Genomic DNA, 11,688 nt, shown 5'->3' on the forward strand with positions numbered 1-11,688 from the left:
TGCAATAGCTGAGGGGTGGAAACAACTAAAACGTCTTGACAACTGACGAATGGATAAACAAAATGTGTTATATCCATACAGTTGGAATATTATTCAGCCATAAAAAGGAATGAAGCTCAAATACATGCTACGACGTGGATGAATCTTGAAAACACTGTGTGAGTGAAAGAAGCCAGATGCAGAAGGCACATACTGTATGATCCCATTTATGTGAGATGTCCAGAGTTGGCAAACTTACTGAGACGGAAAGCAGATTAGCGGTTGCCAAGGGCTGGGGGGAGGACAGAAGAGCAAGTGACTGCCTAATGGGTACAGGGTTTCCACTTGGGTTGAAAATGTTCTGGAACTAGATTGTGGTGATGGTTGCACACATTGTGAGTGTGCTAAATCTCGCTAATGGTAAATTTTATGTTATGTGTATTTTACCACAATAAAAAAAGAACAAAAAATCAACAAATAAAAGCCTGCAGCCGTGAGACTAGTTATTGGCCCGTGATGTCACGTGAAGTTCTGAAGCAGAGGTGCTGATTTTGAAAGGCTCTGTTCTGTTAACGATGAGTGGCATAGCAAGATAATCAGTTAAGGAGTGTGAGACACAGGCAGATACCTCGGAGCGTAATTCCAAGCCCCTACGTGAAATGCTGCAAACCCTCTGTTACGAACTGAATTGTGTCTCCCCCAAATTCATATGTTAAAGCCCTAGCCCCCAGTGTGAATTAATTTGGAGATAGTCCTTCTAAAGTGGTGATTAAGGTTAAATGAGGTCATAAGAGTGGGTCCCTAATCCAATAGGACTAGTGTCCTTATGAGAAAAGGAGATTTGGGCACACAAAGAGACGCCAGGGATGCCCCCACATGGAGGAAAGGCCACGTGAGGACACAGCCAAGGGCGGCCACCTGCAAGCCAAGGGGAGAGGCCCGGGAGAAACCAAACGTGCCGATACCTTGATCTCCGACTTCCAGCCGCCAGAAGCGTGAGAAACAAGTTTCTGTTGCTTAAGTCACCCAGACTGTTGCATTTTGTTACGGCAGCCAGAGCAGACGAACAGACCCCGCTCCCCTTTCTTCTCTCTAACCCACTAAGGTCGGGAACGTGGTCAGACACAACTGCGGAGTCCTCCTCCGTGGGCCTACACTGTGACGCAGCTTGGGCCTTAGCACTATCTACCGACTGTGCAGGGATGACCTGAAGTGACAGGAGCTACGCTCTAGAAACAGGCCGAAAAAACCAGATCTCGATCTAGAATAAGAGACAGCAAAAACGTGCTGACTGGAAGTGATTAGGGAATGGAGCGGCTACCTGGCTGCTAGGAGTGGGATACTGCACAGATCCAGGTTCAACCTCTCCCGCCCGCCTGCCCCAGAACATTTCATTCATGTCTCTGTGGGATTCCTTTTGTTCCTTCGTCTCCTTCTAGGTGACCAGGTCCTTAAAGGCAGAAACCAAATCTTGTTCATCTTTGAGTCCCCATAATGCTGGACATAGAGTAGGCTCTGATTATCCATTCAATAAATATTTACTGAGCATGCACTATACACCAGGTACAAAAATACTTGGTATTGAATTAGATTATTATTGTTCATTTCAAGGAATTTGAAATCAATAAATTTATCTAAACATTAAAGCCATTCTGAGTATAGCAGCTTGGATATAAGCTATGTGGTAAGTCCAGGGTAAAACAAACAAACAAGAACAGACAAAAAAAAAAAAAACCTGATGCTTGGGAAGAAATCCTCGGACAGCGGCTTCAGAGGGAAAGGAACTGCTGCTGGTACAGAGCCCTCCAGAGCCCCACCCCACAGACCTACACTCGAGGCTTAAGGTGAGAGGGGCTGGCACTGAAAGAAGATACAGAGAAAGAACAAGCTGCTTCCGAGACATCACCACGTGAAAGCAAATGGAAGTCACCCACACAGGGGTGGTAGCGGCTCCGACGGTGGCAGGAGACAGTTCCTCTTGCACCACTGGTGGTCTTCACTTTGGTCATCAGCTGCCTGGGGCCTGGTATTGGTGGGACATGGCTTATCCAGCGCCAGCAGCTGATATGAACCTTGTCACCAGGGCTTCTGCCGAGAGCTAGAGGTGGGACAAGAAATCATGCCAGCTTTGTGGTCACCAGGAAGGTGAGTTTAAGAAGCATGTGGCGACATTTGTCAGGGATTCCCACAACTGAGAAGAATCTCTGGGTGGAGTGAGGTTGGTCCCTGCAGAACAAGAAGAGAAATGTCTAAGATTGTGTGTAGTATGAAATTATGTTGTTTTATATCCAAGCTGAGAAATTAGATTGCTTGAATATAATTTGATATTTTTTTATTGAAATAATTCAGAAGGCACTTCTGGATCATAGGTTCCTTGACATTTCTCGCAATTAAGATCACTGTTTTTATATGACCAGGTCATAGGAAAAAAAATCCCATTAATCCTGGGTGTTTAGATTTGATATAAATAGGAATTTCCATTATCAAAGCTGCCTCCCCAGTCTCCTGGTAAAAACATAAAAAGATAAAAGAACCATTGTGCTGCTTATGTGAGCAGGAACAGAATGATGGAATTCCCAGTGCAGACTCACAGTGGTCGTAATTATCCCTGTCCCGATACGTTAACTTTTCCAAACCAAGCCCTCCCCTGTTTTATGGTTGCAACCTTATTTTTGTACCTTTTGGATTAGTGAAAGATTTTCTTTGGCTTTTGCAAGAAGTCAATCTCTCAGGAAACAATTGAATTAAACTTCATGTTTGTTTTAAGAGTCCTTGCATAGCAACTCACATCTGCATTTTCTCAACAAGTCTTCATTGAAAGCATAAGAGGGTGAATGTTCTGTATTGTGTAGTATTCAAATGAGCAGGAATATGTTTAACAGGTTCCATACCCTGGAAATGTTATTGTCCCTGTAACTTGTTAAGTATTTTGGACACTTTCACAGCTTTACAGCATTCAGGATATTTCTTGCCTCATAATATAAATTCTTACATAATATAGCAGTTACCTGGAGAGTCTCCAACTAAGTAGCCTTCATTACCTAATTAGAAAGAAGTTTTTTGTTTTTCTCTTAAAAAATATCCTTGAATACACTGAAGCTCAGTCAGCTGGTAACTACTATTTATGGGACCTCCGTTATGTGCCAGGTATTGTGTTGAATTCTTTGACATCATTACAGTGTCTCTTCTAATAACTACAATATTAAGTAAGCTTAAAAAAGGTTTAAATTCATCCACTCTTCTAAAATTTCCTAAGTTAAAAAGAAATTTCCAGCCGATGCAGAATGTCATCCAAGTAATTTTAACACAAGTATTGCTAGTATTCCTTTTCCAGTTTTTATTTTGAATGAACTATTTTCTAACATTACACAAATGAGATGAGATGTCTTAGAAAAAATACACAAATCAATGGCATTCTTAATTTCTATTCCCAATTTCCTTTTTGGTGTGCAATGGTTTGATTTTATAAGGCACACATATTAGTAGTTATTTTATTCCTGGAAGTGGGTCAATTTATTTTGGAGACATGAGACCCAAAAGAAAATATTAGAAAAATGGAAAGCAGAAAAGTATACAAAGATTTAAAATGATTATTATTATGCATAATGAAAATAAGGGGGGAAGCTGCTTTAAAACTATTTTTAACGATGTGAAGGAATATTTTAGGAGAGCCCTTATCCACCTATCCCCCACTACAGAGAGCACAGACTAGAAGAAGTGGAGTTAAATTACAGAAAGAGATATTTAAAGAGCACTCTCTAACCAGTGTAGATAAGAAGCCATAATGCAGATGACTAGACTAGGAGTCAGGAAGTCTCCCAACCCCCGTGTTCCTTAAAAACATACTACATAACCTCTAGCTTTGGAGTGACAGGGGAATTCTTAGGATATAACTGTCCCAGTGGACAGAGCCAAAGCCAGTTAAATTCTTGAGATTCCTTCCTGTATTCCTTGAATCTTACTACACAATATAACATTTTTAGGCTTGTAATAAAAAAAAAAAATACCAGCAAATATGGTCACACTTGTTCTTTTGACATCGATCAAACTTCCTGACTTCCTCAAACAAATAAAAAATGTGTCATCGAGACAAAATTGCTACCTCTACTAAATGTATCTGCTAACTGGTTCCAATAGTATTTTAATTAAAGCTCTGGAGTAACAGGCATTTATGATATCTTGAAAGTGTGAAGAGAGGACGGGTCACTTGCTGCGGGGCTGCCTGGAGACCAGTCTATCTGGGGAAGCCTGTGACTCCTGCCGCTGGAGAGCCGTCGGAGTCACTTCCAGCTGAAGGCAGTTTGCACGTACAGACTGAGTCAAACCCACTGAACGGTTCGAGTGAACAGGGAATGAACGAGAACGTAAGTGTGCTGGGGCCCATACGGGGTCATATTTAGGGAGCGCGGTGATGCCCGTCTTTCTCCACGTGGAGTAATGCTGCCAACCGCACTGAATGCACTGGTGGTGAGACCCAGCGCTGAAACCACCCGAGAGGCGGGCCCAGCTCTTCAAACTGAACTCCCAACGTCTGTGTACTGTTTCAGAAGCACCTGAATATTCAATATCTCCATGGCAGAGGACGGAGAATAGGTGCCAAGGAACAAAAACCCACCACCAAACAGGCAAAACACACACCCCGCTTCCTTTTGAACCCATTCACATATTTCCAGAATCTGTATGGGGTTGCCACACTCGGCTTAATTTTCGAGCAAATATAATCCACATGTTGCCTGATAGGAAGAGACAGATTCACTCAGACTCCAAGTAGTAAGAAATGGTTAACCGGTGACATGGCACAGCGCCCGCCGCTGTCTTATTCATCACGGTGGGTCCTGTTTTGGTTGTCTTGGGAATCTTTCCTAAAGATGATCAGAGAAGTCCAAGGACAGAGCCCCTGGGCCTTCCAGTGGGCCACAGTAAGTGAGCGCCTCCTCCCTGAGGACATATTTTGACATTGTTCGCCATGCCTCCAACTCACTGCAGATTCTAAGATTCCTAGGATAATGAAAACTTGGGATTCTGATAATTTGCTCATATCAAATCTTCACACTTTCAATTAATGCCAATTGTGTTTAATTTCACAATTAGCTGTAGAGCTCAGCAAACTTCAACAGTCACTGTATTTTTTTCCCCCTAAGAAATAGGTTAAGGGCTATATAAGGGCTCTGGTTTTTACCAAGTGATAAAATCATGCCATGTCTGACTGACTAAAATAAACTAGGAAATCTGTTTTTTTGTTTGTTTTTACTTTTTGCTTGCAAATAATTTCAAACTTAGGGAAAAACTTGCAAAAATAAGAACAGTACAAAGAACTCCTATACACCTCCTTGCCAGATTCAGCAGTTGTTAACATTTTGGTAATCTATTTTATGTCCACACAGTGACTCATAAAATTGCATTAACCCTGCTCGTTCTCATTTGGGACTGTCATATAGACATGTAGACAAAAGCACCAACATTACTAGTTGTACATTGTTTAGAAGAACAGAACCCAAATCCATTCTCTTTGCACTGGTCATGGATTTATGCTTTTTCCCTATTTTCAACAAATCATTAAATCTATATCACATGCTTATTGAAACATTTTGGTAGTCCACTCCTTACAGCTTGGCTAACTTTATACATATTACGATGCTGAACTTTGGGCTCTAAGTGTAAACTGAAGAATAAAATTCCAGGCTTTTCAATACAGAGAAAAATATATTGAAGCCATAAACTTCCCAGCTTTGGCTCTTGCACTCCATCTTCTGGCCCAAAGTTCACCATGAGACCATTAGATTGAACACACGGATTGTTATAATCAATTCCCTAACAGAGAGCCTCCAGGTCACTAGATTTAAACAAAAGAAAGACATTGAGATTATACCAATGAAAAAGTATTATGCTTATAGAAAAAAGCAATTTACAAGGTCAAAAAGAAGATGACACAAGTTGAAGTGATATTTTCTCTGCATACCTAGAATGTCAGTCTGAGAAGCCAAAGGTTTTATGGCCAGGTGATGGAGGAAGGGGAGGTGGAAGAGGGCATGAAGTTTGAGGGGTCAGGCACAGGTAACAATCATCTGATTATCGTGATTTTACTTTAAACGTTAGGCAATCTTTCTCCGAGTCACCACCGCTGAGATCTAGGCTCCTCAAAGGCAAGAACCCAGTCCAGTTATCTTTGTATCATTCATAGAACACACAGTTTCTCGCTGAATGAGTGAATTAAGAATGAGCAACATGCTTTGTGTTCAACACGTGCAGCCATGCTGTTTAAGTTTTAACTTGAAATACAAATGTTAAAGTAATAAATTATTGTGGTATACAAATGGTAATATATCTAGAAACATTTACCTAGCCAAAATTATACATTCTAGACTTAGAATGGACTATATACTTTATATCCAAAATCAATAGCTATCCGTTTGGTTTTTAAATATCATCATAAATAACTCTACAGATTCCATCTACAGGTTCCATATACTTTGGCCTGTTCTGGGCTTAATCATATTTGCAACATACTCTTAAAAGAGGTGAAATAATTGTCATGATGTTGTGGTATTGAGTATCTCAAGAGAGTGGAACATGGAGGTTTCGGATAACTGAGGTGACCGGCATGGAGACAGCCTTCTATACAACATTAAATTTAAGTCTCCAAGGGACCTGGATTCAACGTCCTTAACCTCATCTCTGCTTTGCCTCAAGAAGCCTTGTTGATAAATTTCACTAGGGGTCTAAATACAAGGCAATATTACAATTGATTCTGACCAAAGGAAAAAAAATGGTAAAAAAAAAACCAACCCCAAAACAAAAAAACCTGCCATTTATCAAAGACTTACTGTGTGTGTGTGTCATGCATTTTCTGTATATATTACCTCATTTCATCTTCTAAATACCAGTTGGGATCACAAAGCCTGCTCTCGCCTACATTTTCAGCTGAAGTCCTGCCGTTTGCCTTTGGCTTCAGCTCAGAAGCCTGCCTGCCGGATATTTCTGGCATCCCTGAACTTGTGTGTGATCAATGGTCATCTGCTTGCATAGGTTACCATTGTATCTAATGGTTATAACAACAGTACATGGTGCGACAACATGGTGTGACATTTAGACTTGTTGTTAACATTGAAATACAGTATTCACTTTCATTCTACATGAAACTTGGAGCAAAAAATCCCCTTTATGTGTTTAGACGCTAGAATTCTATCAGTTGGTTGAAGCGTGACCCTATATGTATTACTGTAAGACCGTGGTGAGTGTGAAAGCCTTTAATTCTATGTAGAAGAAAGCATTTTAGGGTTTGGCCGGTTAGGTTAAAGAGCAGCCTTATTACACCAAGGTTATAGGTTTGGATCTCCATACTGGCCAGCTGCCAAAAGAAAAAAAAAAAGAAAGAAAGCATCTTAGCTTTAACATACTTACCCTTTTTTTTTTTTTTTATGTGACCGGTAAGGGGATCGTAACCCTTGGCTTGGTGTCGCCTGCACTGCGCGCACCGGCTATCCCTATACAGGATCTGAACCTGCGGCCTCGGCGCTCTCAGCGCCGCACTCTCCCGAGTGAGCCACAGGGCCGGGCCCCATACTTACCCTTTTTTGATTCAACAAATGTTCATGCAAATTTAAACAATAATACATGGCATAAAAATAAAGACATAGATTAAAAATTCTAGACTCTGCAGAATTGTCTTGATGTACTAGCATGCTTAACATTAAATAAGTGACATTTAAGAACTGTATTTATTTATTATTTTTAAATTTTATTTAAGCTATGATCCTCTTAAGAAAAAATACTACTTGGAAATTCTTCAATTTTTGTATGAATGCTTCAAAATCAGCGTGTTAATCTTGCCAGTTAAAATTTCCCAAGGAGGAAAAATTCCCAAATCTTCCTATGACAAGGCCAATGATAAACCATCTCTGATCCAGACATAATAAAGACAAAAGGAAGAAAAGCAGAATATTTGGCTGCTGCAGTGTCTGAAGATGTGACCGGTGGGGCTGGCAGTGGCTCGCGAGCAATGCTTGCCCTCCTGGGCGCGATGACCCTGGTGCTGGTCACCAGGGCACCGCGAGTGCTGCCTGCAGCTACAGGTGTAAAAAGTCCAAAATCTCCTGTAAATGAGAGGTCTGCATCATAGATGACAACTTTATCCCGAAGTGGAGCAGGAGCAACAAGCCTGTCAGGAATGTGACCGTTTCAGCAGATTATCAAATACCTGGGATGGATAATTGGATAAAATTGCCTGTGCGTCAATATATCACTAGTTCCAAATGCAACTTTTCCTCACTCAAGCTGAATGTTTATTAAAAAATTAAATTGCGTGTAAGAGCAGAAAAAGGAAATGACACTTCTTCCTGGTATGAGGTTGACTCATTTATACCATTTCTAAAAGCTCACATTTGTCCTCCAGAAGAACATTTAAAAGCGAAAGATAAGGCAATAATAATAAACATCTCTCCTCCTGGAACAAAAGATAATATCATGTGGGCTTGAGAGAGCTTTATATACAGCTTAGTTATCTGGAAAAACTCTTCAAGTGTAGAAGAAAGGACTGAAACTGTTTATGCCAGAGATAAAATTTATAAACTCTCACCAGAGACTACATACTATTTAAAAGTTAAAGCAAGACTGTGTTTGCAGAGGAAAGTTGGTTTCTATAGTCCAGTGCATTGTACCAATACCATAGTTGAGAATAAACTGCCTCCACCAAAAAATATAGAAGTCAATGCTAAAAATCACAGTTATTTCTTAAATGGGATTATACATATATAAACAGGACCTTTCAAACTCAGAGGCGCCTGTAAATTCTATTCCATAAATTTCCTTTCGCTCCCCCCAAAAGAAAAGTAGAGTATTTAAAATGGGCTACTCAAATACCTGCTTTTCTACCAATCACAGTTGAAAGTGGGCTCTATTTATTAGTATGTAGGTAATTACTAAAGGAGAAATCTACCAGCCGACAGTGGAGAAATTATAGTTTCTTTCCCATAATGTCCGAGTTACAACATTTGACTGATAAAACTTTAATAACAAAAGCATGTTGATGTGGTAGCTTGACTGCAGAAGTCTCTAATTCTCTACCCCTTCATGTATTCATGGCCTTTGCAATGTGACTTTGGAGTCCCTCCCATCAAGAGGTAGTCTATTTTCCCACCTTAGAATCTGGGTGGCTTTGTGATTTCCTGTAGCCAGCAGGATGCAGCAGAAGTGAACGACGTGCCCATTCTGTGCCCAGTCCTCAAGAGGCCTTGCATGCCACCACTGTCACCCTTTGCACCCTCTCATGCCATGGGTGCTCAGTTATCTGCTGGAGGATTAGAGACCACGTGAAACAGAGAAGAGTGGTCTGAGCTGATGACATCCTATGCCAGCCAGCCCCCAGCTGACCTGTCAAGTGATGGCAGTCACAGAGCAAGTGAGCCCAGCCGAGATCTGTGGGGTCTGGACCAGATCAGCAGAACCACCCCGCTGACATATTCAATGGTGAAAAATAAATGTTTATTATTAAATACTTCTGAAGTTTTATGCTTACTGGTTACACAGCATTTTTGTGCTAATAGATGACTGATGGTTAATGATTACTTTTTAATAACAATACCAGGTTTATTCTTTTATTCCAGAAATCCATGTAACGATGGTGATATCTGGCTTTGGCCTCAGTAACTTTACCACTTGACCATCTAGAAATCAGCCAAGGTGTGTATTCGGTGCATGAGTGAGGTAAGGGATGATCTCCAACTTATAATTGAACACGTACAAACACACACGTGCAAATGAGGCTTGTGAGCATTTGGAGCGTTGTCAGGTCCAAGTCCACTTCTATCACTCTCCAGAATGGTGCTCTGAACCTCTGAGCTCCATCCTCTCTCTAACGCAGTCGGGGACGAGGTCCAGCAAGAATGGAGAGGTCTCTCTAGGGCCTGATGGATGATTGATTCTGGGCAGGAGATGAAGAAAGCTGCTTCCATTTGAAAACTGGTATCTGCGTATTACACCTAACTTGATTTTCTAGGAAAAGGGTCTGGATAGCAGTAAGTGTTATAATCCCATCACATAGTAGCACACAGATGCTCAATAAAACTCACTGAATTAATGAAACACATATCAATGAAATGTGTTCACAGCTTAAAGAAAGGAAATCTCTTAAAATTATGATTTTTTAAAAATACAATCCTTCGTGTTACTCTCCTGAGTGGAAAAAACAAACTGTAATCAGTTCTTCAGTGGGTCCCCGCTAGGTGTCCTCTAATTCAGTTCAATTCTGACACTACCGACCTGGAGATAGCATCAGATCTGACTGCCCCCTACTTTCAATGCCGATTGCAAGCCCCAGGTTATTTTGCCTGGCTTCTGACCTACCGGCTATACATTAGGCATCCCACAATCCCCTCCTTAGCTTTGATTAATTTGCTAGAGCAGCTCAGAGAACTCAGGGAAACACTTACATTTACTAGTTTATCATAAAGGATGCTACAAAGGATACAGATGAGGAGATGCCTAGGGGGGTCTGAGGGAAGGAGGACGAAGCTTCCATGACCTCCCCCTGCCCTGCAGGAACCTCTACTTGTTCAGCTGTCTAGAAGCTCTCCAAACCCTGTCCTTTTGGGTCTTCACGGAGGCTTCATTTGGGTTTTATGGCTTCGTTACACAGGCACGATTGATTAAATCACTGGCCATTGAGGATCAACTTAACCTTCAGCACCTCTCCCCTCCCCAGGGACTGGGAGGTGGAGTTGAAAGTCCCAGTCCTGCCTGGGTCTTTCCTGTGACCAGCCCCCATCCTGGAGTTGCCCAGCCATCAGTTAACTCATTAGTATATAAACAGAAACTGATCACTTTGGAGATTCCAAGGATTTTAAGAGTTGTATGCCAGGCAATGGGACAAAGACCAAATATGTTTCTCAATATCACATTCCTGAAACATTTATTCTAAAATTAGGCAAGAGTAGTAATTTGACCACATGGGTCTTAGTTTACCATCCTCCTCAGATTAGAACTGACATTTGGGAAAGAGAATCAAGATGGTGGAATAGACAGTTCCCAGCATCGCTCTCTCCCATAATCAACCAATTTACAATTATTAAAAAAGCAGCGACTGCCAATCTGGGGCCACTAGAGCTCATGGAACAGGAGGAGAGACCTATGGAGTTCATGAAGGTGAGAAGCTGCCATGAGAGAAAGAAGGGACCTCTCTGACCATTTTGAGCCTTGGCCATTTCAAGGCTGGCCCTGGTGAGCGCACAGAGCAAGAACTGGCAAATGCTACAGCTGTGCCCTTTGTGTGAAGTTGCTTGGAGACTGCAGGGGAGAAGAGGGCCTCGGTGGACCCCAGGCCAGCAAGACCACTAACAGGGTTCCCATGGACCCACATAGAAGTAAGGGGCCACAGACAACTGAAAAAAGGAGCCACACAGAGGCTGGTGAGTTATCACAAGGGATCAGTGCACAGCCGTCCCACGGGAAGTGTTTGGAGTGTGGGGGGTGGGAGAAATGGACCCACTGGGCGAATATTGGGGCACAGCAAGGACAGCGGATCTGCCCCCCAGTCAGCACAGAACCACTCAGGGTAGACTGGTCAGGAATATAGATCTGTAGGGGGTGTAGTTTGCTGAAAAGACTTAGGCCCAGACCAGAGTTTCCACACAACGTTCCACATTCATTCCAGGTGTAACAAATCTCATATGACCCGGAAGTGCTTACAAGGTCAACAATTAAATCCTGAGCTGC

General features: G+C 41.8%; 1 pseudogene; it reads left to right on the plus strand.

Annotated features, from left to right (window-relative positions):
- The first annotated feature begins 855 nt into the window (after window positions 1-855).
- LOC134381682 (interferon alpha/beta receptor 1-like) lies at window positions 856-9,291 on the plus strand (annotated as a pseudogene).
- The last annotated feature ends 2,397 nt before the right edge of the window (window positions 9,292-11,688 follow it).

The sequence above is a fragment of the Cynocephalus volans genome, chromosome 7 (assembly GCF_027409185.1).
Source record: "Cynocephalus volans isolate mCynVol1 chromosome 7, mCynVol1.pri, whole genome shotgun sequence".
NCBI classification, from domain to species: Eukaryota; Metazoa; Chordata; class Mammalia; order Dermoptera; family Cynocephalidae; genus Cynocephalus; species Cynocephalus volans.